The sequence below is a fragment of the Apis cerana genome, linkage group LG3, assembly GCF_029169275.1.
Source record: "Apis cerana isolate GH-2021 linkage group LG3, AcerK_1.0, whole genome shotgun sequence".
In the NCBI taxonomy this organism is placed as follows: Eukaryota; Metazoa; Arthropoda; class Insecta; order Hymenoptera; family Apidae; genus Apis; species Apis cerana.
The window spans coordinates 11,374,595-11,398,117 of NC_083854.1; the positions used below are offsets into that span (position 1 = coordinate 11,374,595).

General features: G+C 47.5%; 2 protein-coding genes across 12 annotated transcripts in view; one reads left to right on the top strand and one right to left on the bottom strand.

The window, feature by feature from the left end:
* LOC114577572 (uncharacterized) overlaps positions 1-23,523 on the bottom strand; it is a 193,350-nt gene that overhangs the window by 90,911 nt on the left and 78,916 nt on the right. The window lies entirely within an intron of this gene.
* LOC108001868 (hormone receptor 4-like) overlaps positions 3,920-23,523 on the top strand; it is a 130,405-nt gene continuing 110,801 nt past the window's right edge. Inside the window, exons 1-2 of one of the 6 annotated variants that reach the window (XM_062072934.1) lie at positions 3,920-4,873; positions 10,281-10,485. The gene's annotated coding sequence lies outside the window, so the exon portion shown is untranslated. Of the gene's footprint in view, positions 4,874-5,114; positions 10,486-23,523 lie in introns of those variants that run through there. The other 5 variants (XM_062072929.1, XM_062072931.1, XM_062072932.1 and 2 more) reach the window with 5 other exon arrangements.

Genomic DNA, 23,523 nt, shown 5'->3' on the forward strand with positions numbered 1-23,523 from the left:
AAAATTCTTGCGCGGATGGCCGATTAAAGTGAAGCAAGAGAGAAGGAAGGAAAAAGGAGAAGGATCTGGTGTGGACGGAGCCGTTCCCGCCATTTTCTCGCTACGTTTTACGCCATGACGATTTCACGGGACTTGGGCCGCGAGAAAGTGGCTTAAGGAGGCGGCGGACAGATAAGGTAGAGCGAAACAAGTGCGATAAGCCGAAACGAGATAGCGTGGTCGCAGCTAGCCGACGATATCTCAAAGTCAATGTCCTATGAAGGACTGCTGCCAACTGCTCCAACTATAACACACGCTTTTCTGATTACTCTCAGCGACGTCGCCCCTTGCTTCCATCCCCTCTCGATCCCCGCCGAGGAGACATCGATGCCTAAAACGCGCCGCGAATGTCCCCCTTTTTATTTTTCTCGCCCTTGCTTTTCTCCACTTTTCCCTTTCCCTTTCTCTTCTTCCTCTTTCTCTCTTTCTCTTTTTCCTACAAAACTCGAGAACGATCGGGTAATAAATTAATGGAGAGAGAGAGAGAGAGAGAGAGAATTTTTTTCTTTTCTTTCATCGTGCACGAGTTCGTCCCGAACAAACAGCTGTCGTGGTAGAATATTATTTTCATTACGCAAACAGATAGTTTTCGACAGATTCGCCGCGCCGTGCTTACGTTAATACGAAACTATGATAAAACATGGTATCTAGGAACACGATAAGAACAACGAAACCTGACTCTGACCTTAAACTTCACGAGGCGTTGTGTGGGACTCGAACGAGAGAGAACGTCGAGGGTATTTTCTTTTTCTTTCCTTCCCTCCTTCTTCTCCCCCCCCCCTCCTCCCTTATTTTCGAGTCGATAAATCGTGACCATCGGTCGCTCGAAGAAAACGAAAATACGAAATACGTTTGTTTTCGTTTGTTTCGCAAGAGATGTTTATCGAGTCTATTTTCCAAGATAATTTTATCTACCTGCAAAATAACACTTTCGTATTAAGGTGTATATCTGTTATATCTATAGATATAGAGAAATGTAAATAAAAATGATATTGTTCCAGTCTCTCAATTTTCACCACGATGCACTATAAGTCGCCGATATTTCGTTTCTTTCTACTTGGAGGTATATATATATATATATATATATATATATGTATACACAAGACACGACGATTGTTGAAAATTATAAATTTCTAACGTTATGTTTTGTCTTCGACTTGTAAAAGAAAAAAAAAAAGAAAATTAACCAATCTCCTCGATTAAAGTTCGTTTTAGTTTGTTTTAATAGAAAAGAAAATGGAAAATGAATTATTTAATCGAAAGAAAATACAATTTGGGATGGTTAGTTTTTGTTTCTAAAGAGTTTTGGAAAAATTCCTTTTTCCAGCCAAATATCTCGATGGACTAATTACGCGCGGTGATCGGTGGCAACGTCCCCGAGAACAAACACAGCCGTGAAATATCAAGAGTAACGACCACGGAGATAAAAAAGTTTTTTTCGGCCTAAAAATACGTCGCTGCCCGGATTAAGCAATGTCAACTCTCTTTTTTATTCGGATACGCAAAGTTCTTCTACGCGATAACGGCGCGAAGGAATGTAAATTCGTACCTTTCTCGAATAAAAAAATATATCGTTATTTTCGATCGTCATTCGTTGGGGAAAAATATCAATATTCGAGCAAACAATTTCATCCGGCGAGCAGAGCGAGTTTACGTTTATCTATTTTGCGCGCAATTCTTTATCATCGCCTGACGATCGAGCGGTATCAAATTACGATTCGAACGAATCGATAACAAATTTCTTATCGTCACCTACAACTTCCGCTTACGCTATTGTGCTGTAAGAAGGTGAGGGGACAAAAGTCGGCGCGAAAACCTCGATAAATCTTCGGAAAAAGAGATCCATATCCCGATCGAAAATTCCGAATCCCGTCGGTGAAATAACGATCGAACGAACAACAAGAGGCCGTTGACTCTTCTCGGACCGTCCATTTTTCGCGGATCTAATCTTCGATCTTGGATCCGAAGAACCGGCGTAGGAAACTTACAATGTCACGAGCAAAGGTCCGAATCGAGTGGTTGATAAGCGAAACTAACCGATTTATCAGGGCCGACAATGAAAATTCCGACCTTGGACGACGGATATACTCGGAATTTTTCTTCTTTCTCTATTCTAACGGGAGCAACGGATTTTAAATTTCATCCCCTCCCCTTTCGAGTTAAAAGAAAGAAAAAGAAAAGACGCGACGAAAGCTGCCACCGAAAGCTCGAAAGCGTTTCACAGGGGAAGGATCGACGAGCGTGACACCCATTCCACGGAGAGACAAGTGCGAGATCTCACCCCCTTCGTTTTCCACGCACACACAGAATTTGACCCTGGATCGTATCCCATTACCGCCGGAATCAGTCATCGCTGACCCTCCTCCTCCTCCGTCTTCTTCGAGCACCGCTCTCCTCCTCTCTCTCTCTCCTTCCCAGCTTCGCCTCTCTTTCTCTCTCTTCTCCCTAGGCCGCAATACGCGTCGATCTTCCATCGCTTCCAAACGGAGCGAGGGAGTAGGGAGAAGAGGAAGGGAGGGAGAGAGAGAGAGAGAGAGAGAGTTCGGGTTAGAAGCGGAATCAGGAAGAGAGAGCGTTGCACCGATCCGAGAGGGTACACTGTACCAGTGAACCCGGTGTGTGCGGTTGCCGCGAGCGGAGACGCGCGTCCCCACCGCCCCTCGATTAAGAAAGGCGAGAAACGAGGAGAAAACGAGGGAGCGAGAGAGAGAGAGGCGGAGGGAGCGAAAGAAGGGGTGCATCGGCGTTGAGAATGAGAACGGAGTTTTCCCACCCCTTCGCCCCACTCTTCGCGCTCCCCACCACGCCTCGCGCTCCATCGTGCGTCTCATTCACGGCGAGAGGGGTGGTGGTGATGGTGGTGGCATGCAACGTACGTACGTTCTTCCCTGCCCCACCGTAACCCTTTTAAAACTCACCCCTCTCGCGGCCGCGAGGAAAGTCAGCGCCGCTCAAACGCTTCCAACCCGAGTTGGCCGGCCGTCTCTCTCTCCACTCTCTTCGAACCTCTCGTCGTGGTCGACGCGCGCGAGTTCCCTTCGAGTTCGCGCGAGACGGCCAAGGATCGAAGGCAGGTGGTGGTAGTGGTGGTGGTGGTGGGAGGGGACCGCGCGGAGTGGGGCGCAGCGAGCGAGCGGTGGGGGCGAAGGTGGGCGCGGAGTGGGGAGCGAGCGCGAGCGGAGGAGAGGTGGACGGCGGCGAGGAGAGAGGTCGTTGACCCGAGCGGCAGGCTGCCGGCTGCTAGAGAGCTGCTACGTCGCTCGCGCGCTGCCCTGGCCTCTCCTCGTCTGTTCCGCGTTTGTTCGTAACCTCGTGTGTGCCGTGCGCACGCGACGGAGACAGAGAAACAGGCCCCTGTCTCTCTCTCGCTCGCTCGCTCTCCGCGCCCTATCTCGCTCTCCCTCGACTCCCTCGCGCTAGGCGCGACTCCGTCTCTCTCTTTCACCGGCTTCGTCTCTATTCCTCGTCTCTCTCGCCGTCGTCCGTCGTCCCATCGTGCCGTGTCGTCCCAGTATACCGCGTACCTTCTCTCGCCTCTGTTCGTCGCCGCGATTCCGGCAGGGCGCAAGCGATACGCGAGAGCGAGAAACGCGAAGAGAGAGAGAGGGAGAAGGAGGGAGGGGGAGAGAGAGAGAGAAAGAAAGAGCGTGCGTGCGCGTGTGCGCGTTTCCCTACGACGCCGTTGCGTTACGTTGGCGAGAGATCGCGCCGACTGCGCGCGGAGAGCGCGTGTTCCGCGTTACACATGGCCGCTACACCACATCGGTTACTCTCTCTGCCTATCGCTCTCCGTTCTCTTCCTTCGTGCTGCTCCGTGTACCCCCGTGACGTTGCGTGAACAGGAGAGGAGAGGAGGAGAGGAGAGGAGAGAGATAGATACAGAGGGAGGGAGAGAGGGGGGGGGGGGGGAGGAGGCAGCTTGCTCTCCACCAGCGGCGAGAGAACACGACTTCTCGCGCGTCGTGTGCCGCGCGCGTTTCGCCCGTTTTCGTCCCTCCGCTTTTCTCGCGGAGAATTCTCTCCCTCGTTAGTGCCACGCATACACGTACATACACGCATCGTCCTCGTCATCGCGACTCTCTCTCTCTCGCTCGCTCGCTCGCTCTTAACCGTCTCGCCTTCCTCTTCTCGCCACGACCGTCTTTCCTTCCCTCTCTGTCTCTCCCTCCGAATCCCGAGTGCTTCCGTCTCCGTCGCCCGCCGTGCTCGCCACCTCTCTCTCTCTCTCTCTCTCCCTCCGCGCTCCGTCTCTCTCTCTCCCCGCGTGTCTTTTTCCCCGGCTTTTCTGACCGCGCGCGTCCGTTCCCTTCTCCACGAGGGAGGAGAGACGTCTGTCGCGCTTCGAGGCTCCACGCGTGCACGCGCGGAGAGTCGGCTTATCGCGGACGAGTGTGCCGAACGCTTTCTACGCGGAGTCTCTCTCTGCATCCTCCTACTACACGTAGTCGGCCGTACGACTAGAGAGGAGCGGCTCTCGCCTCGCCGACAGAGAGAGAGTGGTGTTGTCCACGGCGCGCAGGGACGGTTATTGTTCGCGGTGTCTTCGTTCCGTGTCGGCCGTCCGTTCTGGTAAATCGGTGTCCGCCGTTGGCCACCACGGGTGTCCCGTGCGTGCCCCGATGATAACGATTACGTCGTATCTGCCGTTCGTTCCGCCCCTCGCTTCGTGACTCGTGTCGAAAGGAGGAAGGGAAGGAAGGAGAAAGGGGGGAAAAAAATCGTGATCAATCGAACACGGTCTTCGTGCCTCGCACACGTGAACATTACGGTTGTTGCTTCCCACTTCGTGACGTTTCGTAGTGACAGCCGGCAAGGATTACCCGATACTGACGAGGTACGAGCAGAAACAGAAGGAGAAGAAGCGGAGGAGGAGGAGGAGGAGGAGGAGGTGGAGGTGGAGGAAGAGAAGAAAGAAGAAGAAGAAGAAGAAGAAGAAGAAAGTAGAAGAGTTAGTGGTGGTGGTGGAGGTGGAGGTGGAGGTGGAGGTGGAGGTGGTGGTGGTGGTGGTGGTGGTGGTGGTGGTGGTGGTGGTGGTGGTGGTGGTGGTAGTGGTGGTGGTGGTGGTGGTGGTGGTGGACAGAAGAAGGTGGAGGAAGAAGAACGGAAAGGAAGAGAAAAGGAGTAGGAGGTGGAGGAGGAAGAAGAGAGCCGCGAGTGCGACGACCGGGCCACAATAGTGTGCGCCTGTTTGTTGTTTCGTTGGCCGGTTTTCGGTTCGCGTTTCCGTGGATCCGCCCGATTGAAAAAAAAGAGAAAGAGAAAGAGAAAGAGGAAGGAGGAGGAGGAAAAGAAGAAGAAGAAGAGGAAGAAAAAAGAAATCGTGTCGCGAGGAGAAGGAAAAGGAGAAGGAGAAGGAGGAGGAGGAGGAGGAGGAGAGCGGGATAATCGGAGCACGAGTCACACGCACCCGGGGGAGAAACAGGAAGGGATACACGCACGCGGTGAACCCCGTCGTCCGAGGGGAGAGAAAAACATCTCCTCTCTAACGCGAGTGTGAAATAATAGTATATAATCCAAGTGTGGTGCCGTTTATATCGTTATATATATATATACACACACATATAGTTTCTGTTAACGTTGTTTTCCAATATATAAATCGTCCGTCGTCGATGTAATAATACGCATACACGTTATTCTTAAAAAAAAAAATACCTTCTCTGTCCGTCGTCGCGGAAGTCGCGGGTGGTGGGCCCAGACCGAGAGGAACTCAGCGGAGAGGAACCCAGTGAATCACCTGTGGTGATATGCAGTAAACGGGAGAGGGGGAAACACGAAATATATATTTCTAATTATACATATAATAATTATACGCTTGCACACACACACACATATATAAATACGAGTGATAGATAGATAGATAGATGGATAGATAGATGATAGATAGATGAATGGATAGATAGATACGGTGATGCACGGTGAAAATACGTAACGCAGCTGGGGGCAGTCGGGGATAAAAGTAGTAGAATAGACCGAAAGGAAAGATAAAGGAACAGGAAGAGAAATCTGTCACGGCGTGATCAGCCGGAGGAGAGCGAGAGAGACTCCCCGGATATATTCATCATGCATACGCACGCATACGCGCATATTACATATAAATAGATGCATATATACGTATGACGTTGCCCGCGATACGACGACGCTCCGTCGTCGACGTGTTCTCCAGTTCCGATCTTCACCTTTCTCGTCTCTCCTCTTCTCGTTTTCTTTCTCTTTCTCGCTCCCCTTTCTTTTCGATTCGTGCACGGATCCCTCGCGTCGACCGACCATCGACGAGTTCGTCGTTGACACCGATCGACCGACCAACTCCACCGCGATCCCCCGAATTTCATCCCCTTCTTTCCTTTCCACGCGTCACGTTCTCTCTCTCTCTCTCTCTCTCTCCCTTCCCCCTCGCGTCCCAATCATCGACGCAAAAACCATCGTATCTTCGCCTCATCCGTTTCTTTCTATCCCATCGGTACACGTGTTTCCGTGCGCGCATTCGTCGCATATCGCCCCATTCTTCCTCTTTCTCTCCTACACCTCCCCTCTGCACACGTTCTCTCTCTCACCGCTCTCCTCCCTTTCGTTCTTCTCTTGATCCAGTGACGTCGCTCTTGCCGTGTCTTCGAGTCCTCCCCGAGTCGTCGCCTCCAGAAACCTTCTTCCTTTCCCCCTTGCGCATCGAATTACGCGGCAGATTCGATATAATCGAGTGGATCTTTGTTAAAGAACCTTAATCTTCGAACGATCCCCTTACCCGTTTAGCTCGAACTGGACGGAGAGAAGACGGAAGAGAAGCGCGAAGGGAACGGAAGCATTCGAAGCAACGGTCGAGTCGAGCGAAGATCTGTCGCGACGATGTGGGGCGCGAGAGGCTGTGGCCGATTCGATTGATAGGCGAATCTCTCCTCGTTGCGATTCCATCGAACGGATCGGAAGCATTGGCCCATTCGGTTGTTCCTGCACCCTTTCGAACGAAACGTCCTTTCCTTTCCTCCGTTCGTCGTCGAATCCATCGAACATCGTTCACACACCGGACGAGATATATCGGAGGTTGTGCGAGGGACGGGGAAAGGCGGGAAGATTGGCGATCGACTGGCGACCTCTGGTTCCTTGGGCTTGAATTCTCCCCTGGCTGAGTGACGAACAAGCTGAACGACAGTTTTAGATAGCTGCCGGACGTCTGTTTAACCGTCTGAAAGGCTACACCAAGTTCCTAGGATTCTTCGGCCTTCCTCAGTGGGGATTTATCGATTTCCACCGACGAAAATAAAGCGGACTCGGTCTTTCGTCGATTTTCGGCCCGCGGTGAATCATTTTCTAGAAACTTCTTGGGGAGGGGAGGTGGAGAAGCGACGATGATACGCAACGTCGATACTCGGCTGTGCAAATGTCGTCCTAGCACCGCTCCTCGGGATCGCACGTTCGAGCTCTCCTGATCGACTCGTCTTCTCGTTTCCTCCACCGATCCAGGAAAAAAGCTCCACGAAAAACGTTGGAAACGCGTCTAAATATAAGTCGCGTGGCGTATCTCGCGTTATTTTAAGAAAACGTGATCGAATCGTTTCTATCGGGCAATCCTCTTCCCAGTCTTCGAGAAAACGATCTCTTCTTCTTCTTCTTCTCTCTCGAATTAGAGAGAGGTGTTTTACGCCCCTCCTCGCAACAATCGCCGCCACTTTCGACCCTCTTCGATTTTTCATCCCTTTACCTCTCTCTCTCTATCTCTCATATTCCTCCCTCTTATCTCTCTCTTCAACGATAACTCGATTATTCGGGTCCCTTTCTCTCGATCCCGGTAACACCTTTTCGGCCGGTTGCCGCGTGCGGACGGCGCAGTACGCGTGCGTAATATTCGACACGCGCGTCACGACGCAGAGCCCGTTTCTGACCGACGCGGTTATAAATAAAACGCGCGCCGTGGCCGCGGCACCGCATTACGCTCGATCCTCTTTCGTGCCGGTGTAACAACGTGTCAATGAAAATAGAGACAGCCTGTCTACCTTCCTCCGGTGTGGAAACGGAACTGATTACGCGCGGACACCATCCGCGTGTCACTCCTACTACTTCACGATTTTCACCCACGAGTCTCTCGATTCCACCTCGGATCATTATCGAATACGATAAATGAATCGAAGGAGCGTCGTGATTCATGTTCTTCTTTCCAAGTCGATAGAATATCCCAACGAATTCCGAGGAGCGCGTAACAGTAAGAATAATAATTGATCGATGATAAATCTCCACGCGGAATCATAGTGAAACTGTTTCGAAGATTTCCAATAAGCCTTGCACGAGCTCGAAATCGGGTGTACAAACTTGCCCACCTAACCGCGATTAACCGAATTGATCTCGTTATCCAGCAATAACTCGAGCCTGTACAGAGCACGGTTGGCGGTCCTGTCCCGGCTCTACGTTTGACTCGATAACGAGTCAATTATCGATTGAACCTTATCGCGGGCGAAGCTGCCCGATACACTTGAGCGAGCCACGTTACGGAACGCCTGTGATTCGGCGACGAGGCCAATCCCCCGTTCTTCAAATTTCTTCAAATCTCGCGCGAAATTAACTTTCCACCGTCCTACGCTCGACTCCTGCCACAATTAATTACCACAACGATTGAGAACGGGTCGGCAACACCGCCTCTCGAGATTGCAGCCGTCGAAATTGTGTACGAATACGGGACGATCGGGATTGGCGCGCGCATGCGCGAGAAATCCTTGCAGCTAATTGGCCGGAACGATTGGCGGCGATAGATGGCGACCGATCTTCGCTCGGGTGGGGAACTCGCGCGCCCTCTGCGCTCCTTCGGTATCGCGTGACGTTGTCGCGGTTCGTTGCCACCGCCGATATCGCGCCCCGTGCTTTTGAAACGGGCCAACAACAACAACAACAACTGTGCACAAGCGTGAGCCACCGCGCGCCTCGATAAAAATTCCCTTTCTCTTTAATTACTTCTCATCGTCGTTATCTTCCTTAAAGGAAAGGAGAAACAACTCGGACGATTCGAAAGATTCGCTCACGCTCGTGTCTCTCTCTCTCTCTCTCTCTCTCTCTCTCTCAAAGGGAAGCGAAAAACAACACCATGCCATGAGCAATTTTTGTTCCGTGTAGCGAACTGAAACTCGGAGGAAGGATCCATCGGTCTAGGAGCAGTGTCGCCCCCTCGAATCCTGGAAGGGTTCGGAAGCTGAAAGAAATTGACGCGGGATAATAAGATACAAAGTCGGGCGGAAGAAGTGGTTGGTTCCACGTTAAACTGTGATGACCGGGTACCGGTCGGGCGAAGCAGCGGAGAGCGAAGCCTCGATCCCATCGTGCACCGTCCGGATACCGGTGCACAGGCCGACCAACGATCGACGAGAGAAGAGGGAAGAAGCGAGCCCCGGCGATCAACGGACAAATATTATTGTTAATATTATCGCTGTTGTCGTCTGGCCGCGGCTCGACGCGTTAAGAAGTCGGGGTTACGAGGAGGGTGGAAGGATGGGCAGCAGCGGCGTGGATTCGCGCAGTTTTTCGTAGAAAACGGGAGCACCGATCACGAGAGCGGCGACGCGAGGGCCGACGACGAAAGGAAGACGAGGCACGCGGCGCGGAGGGACGCGGCAAGGTTGGAGCGCGGCGGAGTCGGTCGGCTCGAACGGAGGGAAAGCGAGCAGACGGAGGAAAGGACAGGAAGAGGCGAGCAGCCGGAGAGTGAGCGGTCTATGACGTTACCGGTGGCCGTCTACGTCACGTTAACGGTAACGGTAATCCTCGTATACACGACACGCACGCGACCTAGTCGCGGCGCTGAGCGGAGCAAGTGGAGAGTAGTATAGCGGGTAGCGAGCTAGCGAGCGACCGCCTCGAGGAATTTAAAAGTGAAACTGTGACGATCCACCGCCACTCCACGCGTTTCCCCCTTCTCTCCTATTTGCTATCGTTCTCCACCGTCTACGTTCTCCCTCGACGTCGTCTTCTTCTTCTTCTTCTTCTTTTTCTTCTACTTCTTTTTTCTCTCTCGCTTTCTTTCCCTCCCTCCCAACACCTTCCCTCCTCCTCCTCCTCCTCGTTCCTCGCTCCTTTCTCTTTCTCTGGCCGCCGCTTTGTTTCCTCTACTCCCTCATCACGGTTTCGCCTGTCGTCTGTCTGCGTTCCTCTTCTCTTCGTCTCTCGGCCCCCTTCCCGCACGCCCCTCGGTCGCCTCGTGATCGTGACACGGAAGGGAACGCGCGGCGCGCAGTGAAAGTGATCGACATTACGATTTTTCCGGCTAGCGAACCCACCCCCCTCTCTGGGCTCGCCTCGAGAAAAAGGCGGATCGTAGGAGAATGATGACACGCAGGTGCGAGGAGACGGGGAGCAGCTGAAGGCGGCCGCCCGATCAAGGTGTCGTCCACTTCCGGAACGCAGGTGGGGGAAAAGAGGCTACGCTAACAGCTGCCGCTCACGTTGATGGCCGATCATCGACGAACCAAAAATGTAAGTTGCAACTATATTAACCGTATCGGATCGGGTACGTCTCGATCGAATTTCTGCTTTCACGCTTCGAGAATGCAAATTGAAATTACACGCGGACTTGAGCCACGAAAGATCAACGAGCACGGTGGTAATAATTTCGAGGAGAGAAATTCGATCTCGAGCCTCCTCTTCCTCGCGAGCGAAATAAAGATTGAAATTAAGATTAAAATGGTGGTAATAATTGGATGGACGAGGCGATAGCAGCAATTTACCTAGCCAATGGGCAACGACGGGGAACGTTTACGATTCTAATGACCGTTGCGGACAGTCTAACTCTCTCGGTAGAAAGGAAAGGAAGCGGATAGAAAACGAGCTCTAGGATCGAGTTTCACTTTTTCACTGTCTCTTACCGCGACTCGTTTTTCGCGTGCTCGCGAGAAGGAAGCGTTTCCCTTCCATCGGGGAAGAAAGGAAAAGGTGTCTTGCGTTCTTCGTCTTCGTGAATATCAATTCCTTCGAATATTTTTACCATGGACGGGGTAGAGTACAAATAATTTAACCGAATGGAATCAATTTTTGCACGAGAAATTTTTCTTCCACTCAGAGATTGAACGAAGACGACGAGAAAAAAGGACGAAGCGTTTTAGAATTAGACAGATGCGCGAGCGGATTTGGAGGTAAAATACACGGTTGGCCGAGATTCCCGAATAAAACGTCGTGGCAGACGTCGCCCTCATCTGGTTACGTTTCAATGCGGCCCCATCGACTTTCGTCTCCTCAAGCCCCGTGCACGATGAAACGAAAAACCGGCTGAACGAAAAGGATTGAAACGTTCATCAACGTTATTCATTTCCCAACCGGAATGACGGCGCCACGACCTCTCATTGTCAGACAGCCACACTCCTCTCCCTCCTTCGCGCAGGCAAATTTCTATAATCTTCTTCCTTCCGCCCCTAATCCCCCACCCTCCAACTCTCTCTCTCTCTCTCCGTTTATCCCAGACGAAACGCAAAAATTCGTTATCGTTTCGAGGATAATCAAATTATCTCAACAATTATTTATTTACGTTTGATCTCATACAGCGTGGAATGATATAACATCGAATGGTTAGATTCTCGAATAAATCATTCCTATTCGTTGAGAAATTGATAGATAGAAGGAAAATATAGAGACGATACAAGAAGACGAAAAATAAGAATAATAGAGAAAGTGAGATTATTGTAAGGCTCGCTCTCAATAAGAAAGGCATCAAACGACATTTTATCGCTAGAAACTTGCCCTGAGAAACCGAGGATGCACCCTGATTATCGCTTTACTATTTTCCTTTTCTTTGCAAAGCTGCATCATATTGCTCCCTAAAAAAGAAAAAAGAAGAGAATAATGGGAAAATTCTGAGAGAGAGGAAAGGAAGCTAGGAGGAAAAATGGAGAGAAGGGTTGAGGATGGGCGACGAGTGAGGGGTCACGTATCGACTGGAAGCGTTCGTTGCACCGGAAGGGTGAGGGCCGGTTAATTTTGTATCGACGGCCACCTATGCCTCTGCGTCCCCGCAGAAGTGGCCGCGCGTATGTAGGTTAATCCGCGCTCGATGGGAATCGACCTGCGGAGGAATCGCGACACGGGTCAGGTTAACGAATAGGGTAGGTTAGGAACGTGGCAGCAATCTCTCGGCACGTGGCGCGCCTCTCTCTCTCCGTTTCTTTGTCCATCCACCTTGTGTAAAAACGTTTTCAACATTCGTCCAGGATCTTTCTTTTCATCGAGTAATATTTAAAATTGTCCCTTTCTTAAAAATGAGTTTGTTTTTATCCTTTAAAAGAAAGTGATTGAATAATTTACCAGGGTTCCGTTACAGGATTATCGATTGAAATTATTCTTAACGCGCGAGTAATTTCCTGGGTATCTAAAAAAGAGAAAAGAGAGACAAACGATTTAAGCGTTGCTCGATTTATACGTGCGTAGTGCGTTCAATCGTGTCTTTGTTCTACTTTCTCGCAAGCTTTGATCGTTTTATTCTTAGAAAAAGAGAAAAAGATTGAATATCCACATAAGCCCGTTAATTCCTCGACCAGGATCGTTAACAATACATTGCGAGAAGAAAGGAAAAAAAGAAAAACTTCTCCCGAAATCATAGTATATCAGTCGATAACAACTCGATTCACCCATTATCTATTATGCAAACGACTGTGAAAAGCCCGTCTCTCATAGTACGCTCATAGAACGAGTATCCCACAAAAATATTAATTCCACCAATGTTTGCGACCCATTGATACGCATACGATAGAAACCGGCGATTGCGTTTCCTATCGGTTAACGTTCGAAAGTGTTTCGCCACGTTTCGCTCGTGAATGGCGAACAGGGAGGCTCGTTTATCTCGCTTCCGGTCTCACCGCGTGTGTACACAAAACGCGTACGTATCTTTGCCGTAATTTTCGTGCACGAAATACTCCTCGCCACGTCCAAGTCCGAGTCTCGAAGGAAGAGCGATGAAAGAAATCGAGGGATTCGTTAACGTTCGCAGGATGTTTGTATATATATATATATATATATTTTTGGGAGGAAAAATGGAGATCTTTTCGATAGGATTCCGTTGTTCACCATAACGAATGATACGTTCGGAGGAGATTGGCAATTTTGCAAGTTTCGTGATTACGTAATTCGTACGTGATATAAATACGGCGATAAACGTGGCCGATAGTGCGGTTAAGTTGGTATTTTAAGTAGAAGATAAAGATACTTGAACGTGAATTCTCCTCCGGATGACTTCCGAAAGGTCAATTAAATCGCGATAAATCACAACTGGTGTTCTGGTATATAATATTCGAGCGAGAGAACGAAGAGACGCTGGCTGAATCACTTTACATATAGGAATATATACGGACGACTCTTTCGAGTCGTGTCACTTTAAATAAATCCAAATCGTATTTTCCATTCCACCACTTATTTTTCCACTCGTAAATTTAAATCCGTATAATTTCTATTCCCCCCCTCCTCCAAAAAATTACAATAGAGTCCCATAGAAAGTCTCGTTCGATTCATTGTCGTCGTCTTTTTTTCAACAACTTCCTTTCCATTCCGAATTCTTACGGAGAGAAGTTCCTTACACTCGTTTCTCCCAACGGCGACAATGGCGACCCGGAAGCGACAGTCACGCATATTATCAGCTAATAAAGGTGTTTCTTTTTTCGCGCTGTTTCATCATGGATAGCGATGAAAACTGTCAAGTTCCTGGGCGTGTCCGTGTTACACGCGCGCACAACAAGGTTTACAGTCAGCTTTCAAGTTGCCCGTACAGGCCTATTGTGGCAACGATTAGTTTGAATGCCTTCGCCCGTCACCCGAATAGCATCGATTTCCTTCACTCGTTCGTTTCATTCGAAACAAATCGTCCCATCGCGCCGACACTTTTTTCAATCGTCCTCCCTCTCCCCCGTTTCCTACCCTTTTCACGCCCGGCGACACGTTATTCGATAATATACCTGCCCGCACTCGTAATGATTCATATCGCGCGTCAATACGATACTTCCTACGTTCAATAGATGGACGACTAGTCGACCACTTGATTTACAATCTCATTGTATTCGTCGCGGACACGTTCGTTTCGTATTCCGGAAGTTGAGGCCTCCTGGTAGAGGCGTTTCGTTATTGGGGAAAAGTCGAATCGAGCACGGATGATGATAAGCTAAAACCGAAAAAGCGATCGAAGCTTCTATCGATCGACGACGAAGCGAGCGACAATGGATGACTGTCTAGAATAGAACATCCATAGCGACGTTCACACGGCTATCGAAATAAGTAACGATTCTTCGTGAGCCGTGCCCTATCCCGACCATCCGTCCCACGCTCCATGTCGATCCACTGGACGTACATATATATATATATATACATATATACACTCCGCTAAACTGCCTTTGAAATTCCATCATCGAAAACAGTGGGCTCTCTGGCGCGGCGAAATTGCCAGATCCCCCGTCATAAAACCGATATACGTGGGTACGTGTACACGGTTTGTTCGTCGATGCGTCGAGGAGAAAGCGCTCGAAACCGACACGTCTGGATTTCGTTTTCACGCGAACGCGAGGGATCGTTTTTCTAGGCCCGCGTGAGTCCGCGGTGGAAAAAGAGCCTTCCCCCCGCCCCTCCCTTCCCTGCTCTCGATATCGTGGCGTGGCACGGCCCCGCGGTGCGCCGCTTACGCAGTTACAAAACTCACGCATAACCGTAACTCGCGGATTTCCGCGGTTTTCAGGAGCAGCCGGCCTCTCCTCGTGCGTCGTATAATAATGGGCGGCTCGCGCGAGAGATCGAAAGCCCGGAGAAGCTCGGAGAAAGAGACGCGGCGGGACGAACAGATCGAAACAGATCGAGCGACGAAGAGGTACGACGAGCGAGAGAGCCTCGAAGAAGAGAGAGAGAGAGAGAGAGAGAGAGCGCAGAGACGCGCGGACGAGGCAGGGGGAGGGGACAGAGAAAGAGAAGGACAAGGCGCGATGTGTACGGTAGCGGGGCGCTACTCGTAGTATCGGTGTGTGTCGCGCTGGAGGCCGGCCGAGGTCGACGTCCTCCGCCTCGGCTATTTCCGCCGCGGCTCGGCCGTGCTCGGCACTAGGTCAGTGATGGAGTCACTGGCCGCCCCGAGCGTCGAGGCAATGACACCGAGCACGCCGTTGCTGCCACCGAACCATCCCCACTCCGCCGCTCCACTTCCCCCACCCGCGCTCGCTTCTCCTTTCCCCCTTTGCGAACTCTTCCTCCTCCCCTCGACGCACCGTGCCTCGCAGACACCATCGAGGCGAGCAGCGCCCCCGCATCGCAACCTACTCTCTTTCCCTCTTTCTCTCTCGCTCGCTCGCCCGCTCTGATCGAGAGCGCGTATGTAATCGGCTTACTCGCACACGGCCACGCCATTGCCTTCGTGCCTCGACGAAAACAAACCGGCACACACGGCATGCCGCTGCGGCATAGCGGGTCGTCTTTGAGCCTCGAAGGGAAATCACGATGACTCGTTTGCCGTTGTGGGTAAAGGATGATGGAACGGTATACGGATTGTTGACGATGATGACGAGGCTTGTTATTTCGAGCTCTCTCTTTCTCTCTCTGTCTCCCGAGGGGCGGTCGTATATCGTGGGATATACGGGGTTGTTTTGCGAATCGAAGTAGGATGTTAGTTGGATATCGGTTTGTGGAACGTGTGGGTTAGGGGGATGCGAATGGTGGGTTAGTAGGGGCGAGGGAGGGGGATTTGTTTTGAGTAATGGATGTTAGTAATGAGGAGAATAATAGGTTTTCAACAGGGATAGAGTTTTGCGTCACGATTTCCTGTACGCGTATTCGTTTTGCGGTGAGTTTTATTGTCGATGATGTCGGTGAAAGTGATCGTGGCGGAATGGAGGATCGGATTATGTAAAAAAATTGTTGTTACGTAACCGAGCATTGTTGTATAATGAGACGTGCGAATGTGACGAACTGTTTTATAAAATTTAATCAAAGATCTTATCGATTAGTTTTAGTTGGTAGGAAATTACACGGATTAGAAAGCAACCTTTCACTTTATTCTCATAATTTAAAATAACGTGCATTATTCATCGGACGTGATGTTAAAGGATTATCTCTTTCGCGTAATTTTCTAAATCAAATTCAACGTTGAAATCTCTTCTTCGAGTTTCTTTAATTTTTAATTTCTTTCCCATTATTATTATTAAATTTTTCTCAGTAATAATTTAGAAGCAATTCGAGAAGATTTGCAATTTCTTCGAACGATATATATATATACACGAAGAAAGAAAACTTAATTTTTACCCGAACTCGAGATCCGTCGTTGTTTAAAAATTTGTTTGCAAAATTGAAATATCGAAAAAGATTTCATTAAACGGAGAATTTTTCTTCGGTGTTCAATCACGTGTCTCGATCGTCGAACGGTATGCAGATTCGTCGACTACAAGGTCACCATTATTGCTACAATTAATTTTAATTGTCGTTTCGGGTGTACGTCGCCAGTTAAAACGTCGTAATATGGAACGTGTTAATGCTACGCGCTTCCCGATCCGTCTCGCCTCACTGTTAGTTCGATTTATCATTCTTCTTCCATCCAAAAAAAAAAAAAAAAAACGCGGTATAACAAATAGATATTTTTCCAACAAATTGTTAACAAAATCTGTTATTTTGCGTATAAAAAATATCGTGACTTGGACAGAAATATCGACAGAATATCAATCACAAATCCTCCTCTGTCCATCGTATCTGGTGCAATAATTTTTTTTCTCATCAAACACACGAATGGAAATGATTACGAGGAAAATGTGTCGAGATATATTTGCAAAAAAAAAAAAAAAAAAAACATTTATCTTCCTTTCAAGTTGAATCTTTCCCGAATAAAAAATTAAACGCAACTCGTGCATTATCGTTGGACAAAATTTTTAAAATGGAAATTTAATCAAAGAATTTAATTTCAGAATTTTCAAGAATCAACATTCGTCGTTCGCGCTCGAACGAATTTTCACTTACTTAAACGAATCTTTGGAAACGAGAGATTGAAAAGAATCTTCATCTTATTCAAAATCTATCGATTCAAAATTCGGGCGAAATCGTGCGCTTCTGCAACGGGTTGCGAAACTCGCGCGCAACTTAAATACCAGAAGTATCCCGTTTGAGGATCGACCCGGTTGGCCAATAGGTCGTGTAAGATGAAATGTAGATGAGGCTTGCGACACAGCGGGGAACACAACAGTTCTGACGAACGTTTTGACGAACAGGATCGGTATCCACGACGCTCGTGATCGAAGATACTCTTCTCTTCTTGCGATATATAATTTCCAACAGAGAATTTAGGTCGATTCGAATCATTCCCTTTTTGCATTTCGATTTTCTATTCCATCACACGCGCACACACGTTTTTCTTTTTCGCGTGGATCGATCAAGATCCATCCGGGAAGAGCGTAGAAAGAAAGAAAGAGCAGGATGGTGGTCTTATTGTTGTCTATTATCGCGATTGGAACGGAACGAGTCGGTAATAGGCGATTTGCCGAGCTCCCTATCGGCGTCTACCAATCGTGAGAAACAACTTCTCCGAATCGATATTCGAATTGAGCACGATCATTTCGAGCGTTGATTCGCATCCACGATTAAATACGCTTTCATTACGCTCCCGAGAAGAGGGAAACGTCTCATCACGTCTTTCAGATTTGGAACCCATCTGCGTTGACACTCTTTCCAATCTGTCTGTACACGATATCTCAGAAATCAAGTTAAGTAAAGTTTGAGCAGAAATGATAAAATTGATGAGGTGAACGAACCGATTCTCTTTTTTCTCGCGCAAAGAGCGGTGGAAAAAGGAATTACCGATACACCGTGATAATTCTAATCTAATCTGCTCGCCTCTCAAAGGGCGAAGAAATATAAATAAACTCTCACCTTCTCGCCTCTCTCGAATAAAGAAATTACGAATCGAGGGGAAAAATAAATATTCTCGTCCTTTTTTTAAGACCTCTTAGGACCTCCCGCGCGTAAAAACACTTTCCATTCCCTCCATCCGTAAGAAGGAGCCTTCAGCAACATGGAACGGTCTTTCGTCCGTCGTTCTTACGATTATATTACGCGTCGTGAAATCGTCGATGCAAAACGATCGTGAATTATCGATCTTCTTTCGTCGCGAGAGAGAAAATGGATTCGACGAAAAATTGGCCGGATCTGTACATATCCCAGGGATTCAAGGGTTGAAAGATCGTGGGGGAGGAAAAAAATAGGTACGGGATGAATTTTTGAAGTCGTCCATGATTTAATAGAAATTTGTGAGGTTGATTTGAAGGAATTTCTTCGAATTGTAACATAAAAAAGTAGACATTTCGAGTCGCGCTTACATACGAAACTGAAACGTTACAGGCCGGGTATTAAACCGATTGTTAACATCGATAACAGTCGCATTAATACCGCTCCAAGAGTCAGAAGGAAATCAGATTCTGAAGCAATCTAGAACACTATGATAGTTTACCTTGTGCAAACAATGCACAAAGCGTTGGTGCAATTACTTATCTCACTTCGATCGAAGTAGTATCGTTTCATTCTGAGACTGAAAAATATGCAAGGAAATAACCGTCGTATCGTTTAAAAAGCTCAAGGCGAGCCTCTTTAAAAAAAAGAAGAAAAACATTCATCCAACGTCGATCTTACTTAACGAACTCTCCGCCCTCTTCGAGTCCTTTTTCTCTCTCGCGAAAAATCGAACACCGATCATATCGATCACACCGTGTCCTCCCCTTATCCAAATGCAAATTCGTTCCTACAAATTTTCCTTTCGATTTACTTATCGCACCGTCGAACCTAGCCACGTTAATTTCCAATCCATAGCGTTTAAAAAAGAAAAAAAGAAAGGAGAGAGAGAGGGAGAGGGAGAAGAGAAGGAAATTCGGGAAGAGGAGAGGGGAGAAGGATGAATCAGGCGCGTCACTTTCAGCAAACGTCGATCCATCCCACTTTCACCCTGGTGTCCGGCGGGGAGAGGGCGATAAAAGGGAAAACGGGGGACACGGGGCACCATGGCGATACGAATAACCTTGGACTAGCGGTACAGAGCAATAACTACACCGGTATCTGCGTTTGGATTGCCTGGTGGCGATCTTGGAGTTCTTTGAACCGGCGCTGTCCACTTATCGTTTCTTCGATATCGCGCTTCCCTTCGCATTGTGAAACATGTCGATCGGACGACGTTGTTCGCGACATGTTGAAATTTTCATCGCTCCTTCCACTCCTTTCGACGATTATTCAACTGCTTTACCAGATTCCCTCGACAGAAATCACATTTCCATTGCTAAACTCAAAGTAGCACGCTATTCGTCTAAACGGATCCTAGATAAATATAGTCGAATCCAATCGAGCTCATCGGGGATTATTGGCGAATAATTGAACGGGGTTTGGAGGGGGAAGGCAGGAAAGTGAAAAGGCGGAAGTAGCGCGAGGCGCGCACAAACGGGGAATATGAGCGTGGACTAGCGGTACCATGAGTAAGTTAGCGGAATTCTGGTCTACGCCGCTTCAAGCGGAGCCAGTGGAGCGAGTCGAGACGCGCGGCTCGTTCACGAGAGGAGAGGCTGTGGCCAGCCGTTGACTGGGCCACCGGATGAATGGCGGTGCGCTCATGGTGCGCGCCTATGGACTTTCACCTCTTTCCACCGACTCCTCTCGCTTCCACCATTTCGCTATTGGCGCGCGGACCTGAATGAACCTTGGCTTCCCCCATGCTTCCACGGGACCCTTCTCCTTCCCTCGCGGAGGATAATTTTTTTTTTTCAACGAAATCGTCTCGAGCCTGTCGTAATTCTCTCTACGATCGTTTCGTTGCCCCAAGAAGGATCCCTTCGTTCGACGAACTCGAGATGTACGCTGGGATATATCGTTGGTACAGTGATCGGATCGAATTTGAATTTCGACGATTGCGACTTCGGTCGAGTTAATTTTCGCGGCCAAATTCGGATGCAAAAAGTAATCGGTCGATCCCCTCCCCCTCCGCTTCTACATAATACCGTGGAAATCGTTATCACCGTGTCGAATCTCGACTGTACAACAATGCGTGTACAACAAGCTGCGCGATTAATTGGGTTACAGGTGCGATAACCGGGCAATTTTCCTTGCGCGCGGACCTCTTCTGCGTATTTCTATTATCCATAATCGAAATTGAGAATGGTGAGACCGATACCGTTGTTTAAAAAAAGACGTTCAATAATACGTCGTTTCGACCGATGAAATAAAAATTCTACGCTATTAAATCCTGCTCTCGTTCTTACTTCTTAAAAGAGCGCGAGGGGAATTGATCGGAGGAAACGATCGGCCCCGCGCACGCGATCTTTAATTATCTTCGATATCGATGATGGAGTATTTCCGGGATGCGAATATTTTTCGTTAAAAAAAAGAGAAAAAAAAAAGGACTGTTCACTGCTGATTAACGTGTTCAACGTGTTTATACCCGCCGGTTTTAATTTATTATTGACAGCTATTAGCACACGCTTCGACCAATTATTTTTCAACGTAAACGGTTGAAACGTATTCCCAGATTCGTATTTCGAATTAAATTCTTTTATGTGTATTGAATAAATATTAATAAATTTTTTTTTTTTATTGTCACTTTCAATTTAGCGGAATATATTACGCGACTCGTACTCTTTCATCTTTACGAAATGGATATTTTAAATATTTTCGATCAAAAAGCGTTAAACACTTTTTATTAACATCGGGTTATTTATTAACTTGTATCGTCCAATAATTGAATCGGAAATATTATGTCTGTAAATATAGGATCGTTAAGAATATTTCTCATCGACTTTTTTTTTCTTTTTTTTTTTAATATTCGCGTAATATCGAACACCACTGCTACGAATTTCTGGTATAAATGGAACTTAATTACGGGTTTTTATGCGTAAACCTCTCGCTTTTGATCGGGTTTTTTTTCTGGAAATTTCACGTGAAATTTCAAATTCGTTATTCTCGCGACTTTTTAAAAATTTTAAATCGAAACTCTCTCGATTCCTGTATATATGTAAAATAATTTTGCAGAGAATTTCGTTGTCGCGTGAAAGTGGCGCAATTTAAATAAATTAAAAATAAAAATTCGCTTCTTTGCCATTCAAGCATTTGAATGATCACACCTAGGAGTAACTGGAAGTGAAAAAAGCTGGCGAAACTTTAAAAAGTTTATCCCGATCCTGATTTTCTAATATCCCGATTAAAATCAAATTTATAAAAGATAGCATCGCCCTAAGTCCCTCAAATAACTACGAAATAACCACGAATTCGAGCGTTTTATCGAGGAAAAAAAATGCTGTCTAATCGCCATAACAATCCTCCATAAACTGATTTTCCCCCAATCCACGTTCGTCACGTTCCTTCCACGTTCGACGCCTCGATATTTAGCCCGTGGCAAGATCAGCCACGAAGATCGTGGAATACGATTATCGACGTCGCAGAGAAGGAGGGAGAGAAGAAGAGGAAGAAGAGAAAAGAAGCGCGTGGAGGGGGGAGGACGGCGGGCGCGCGTGCCCGATGGATCTCTCGTTTCACTTTTCGCGGCTCGGAAGAGTTCTCCATTCCCGACGAGCGGTTTGCAACCGCGTTGCACAACCGTTCCTCATAACCGGTCGAGCGTAGCTTCGAGCGAGATCCAATCCCGGCCAATCTTATCCTAGGCCTGGCTGCCACGATCGTCCGTGTCCGCTGGCCTAGGTTGGGCTAGATCGCGTATTATGGAACCAACTTTCTCCCCGAGGACTGTGCACCTGGCCCCCACCAGACCGAGGACAGGCCCCGACTCGAGCGCTTTTTTCTTTCCATCTTTCTGTTAGCAAGATGATGATTCTCTTTCTCCCCTCCTCCTCCTTCCATCCTTCTATTTTTACAGTAGATGGAGACTCGCGGCGATTCTCTCTCTTTTTCTTTCTTTTCTTCGTTTTCTTCGTTTTTTGGGAAGTCGATGACGCCGCGGGTCTTTTCTTTCCTTTCCTGTTTTTTATTGCAGAAGATTAATTTGAATCGATTAAATATGGAATCGTCAAATAGACTTTGGTATTATTGAAACGAAGAAGATTTTTAAATATAGTTTGACGATCGAACCATTTCAAAAATACATAGTATCGAAATTCTAAAGTCCAGGTCATGGAACGTCTCATCTATTTCGGTCGTTCTGTTTAACGTAACGATTAATGAAGTCAACGAGCCGCGTTAAATGGCTTTGGCGGAAGCTTCGAGGTCTGAATAGTTCGTAGAAATAGCTTATTATGAAGGCCGAAATAATTCGAACGCGAAACCTGAGGTTTGACGACAAGGTTTAACGAGGAGTGGACGAGTAGTTTCTTTACAAATTTTTCCAAACTTTTCTTCCAAATGAACCTTATCGAGTTTTTAATCCATCTCTTGCCTTTTTTCCCCTAATTTTATTAACGAAAAAAAAGAAAAAAGAAGAAAAAGAATTGGTTCGACAAGAACGTGAAAATTTCTAAAAATATTCCATCGTTTCCACCTCAAACCCTTTCGTTTCGTGGAAAAGAAGAAACGTGGAAATTTTGAAACGACAATACGATTACAATTTTTCCCAATTTCCACCATCTTCTATTTTCAATGGACGAAACGGAAAACCGCTTCGAAGAAACGGATCGCAGGTGGCAGACTTCGAGAGCATTCGGGGCCACCGTACGTTTTTATCTTCCATCTCGGATGGGTCCCCCCTCCCTCTCCCTCTCTCTCTCTCCTATAACCCCGTGAAACTAATTTAGCTACCGAGACCGATGACTGCGAAAAAAGGACTCCGCCGATCGGGTTCTCTTCCCGGGACGAAATTGCGGCGGTAAACCCCGCAGTTTTAACGCGGCAGAATTTTCCAGCAGCCAAAAATGACGCGAATGAAACAGGGACCAATAGCATTTTCCCAACCATTTTCTTTTCTCTGGCATCGCACAGCACAAGGCATCGATTCCATTTATTGGCGAACGAAATATTGAGTGGAGGATGTTGTAAATGGAGAATACAGTTGAACTTGCGATTCGTAATTTTTTGTTTTTTTTTTTTTTTTTTTTTCGTTCGAAATAACGCCGTTGTGGATCACACGGATCAAACGTAGAAGACGAGGTTTAGATTTATATTTCATTAATAATAAAGATGCGATGAATGAGAGAGTAACTCGCGCTACCTTATGTAACCTCGGGGTCGTTGACACTGATATACTTTCTCCAACGAGAAGTTATCTGTCGTAGATAGAGACAGATATCCAGTATCGTTTGACAAACGAAAGACAGTCGGTGTGACGAAGCAATTATTATTTATTTTTCTCTCTGTCGCGGAATTTATATGGGTGTATCTTCGTCAATCGTGGCTATCTTAATGATTTGAAATTCATTTAATTTTTTTTTTTTTTTTCCGTTTAAAAAGCTGACGAGTCTCTTCGAACTTCAACGATTCTCTCGAAATCTTCTCGAGATATCGATAAATTGTGAATTTGTAAAATATTCGTATCGATTAGTGGATAATATTAAAATGTAATAAGATCATCGATAAAAATCTTCCAACTTTCAAAGAAATTTT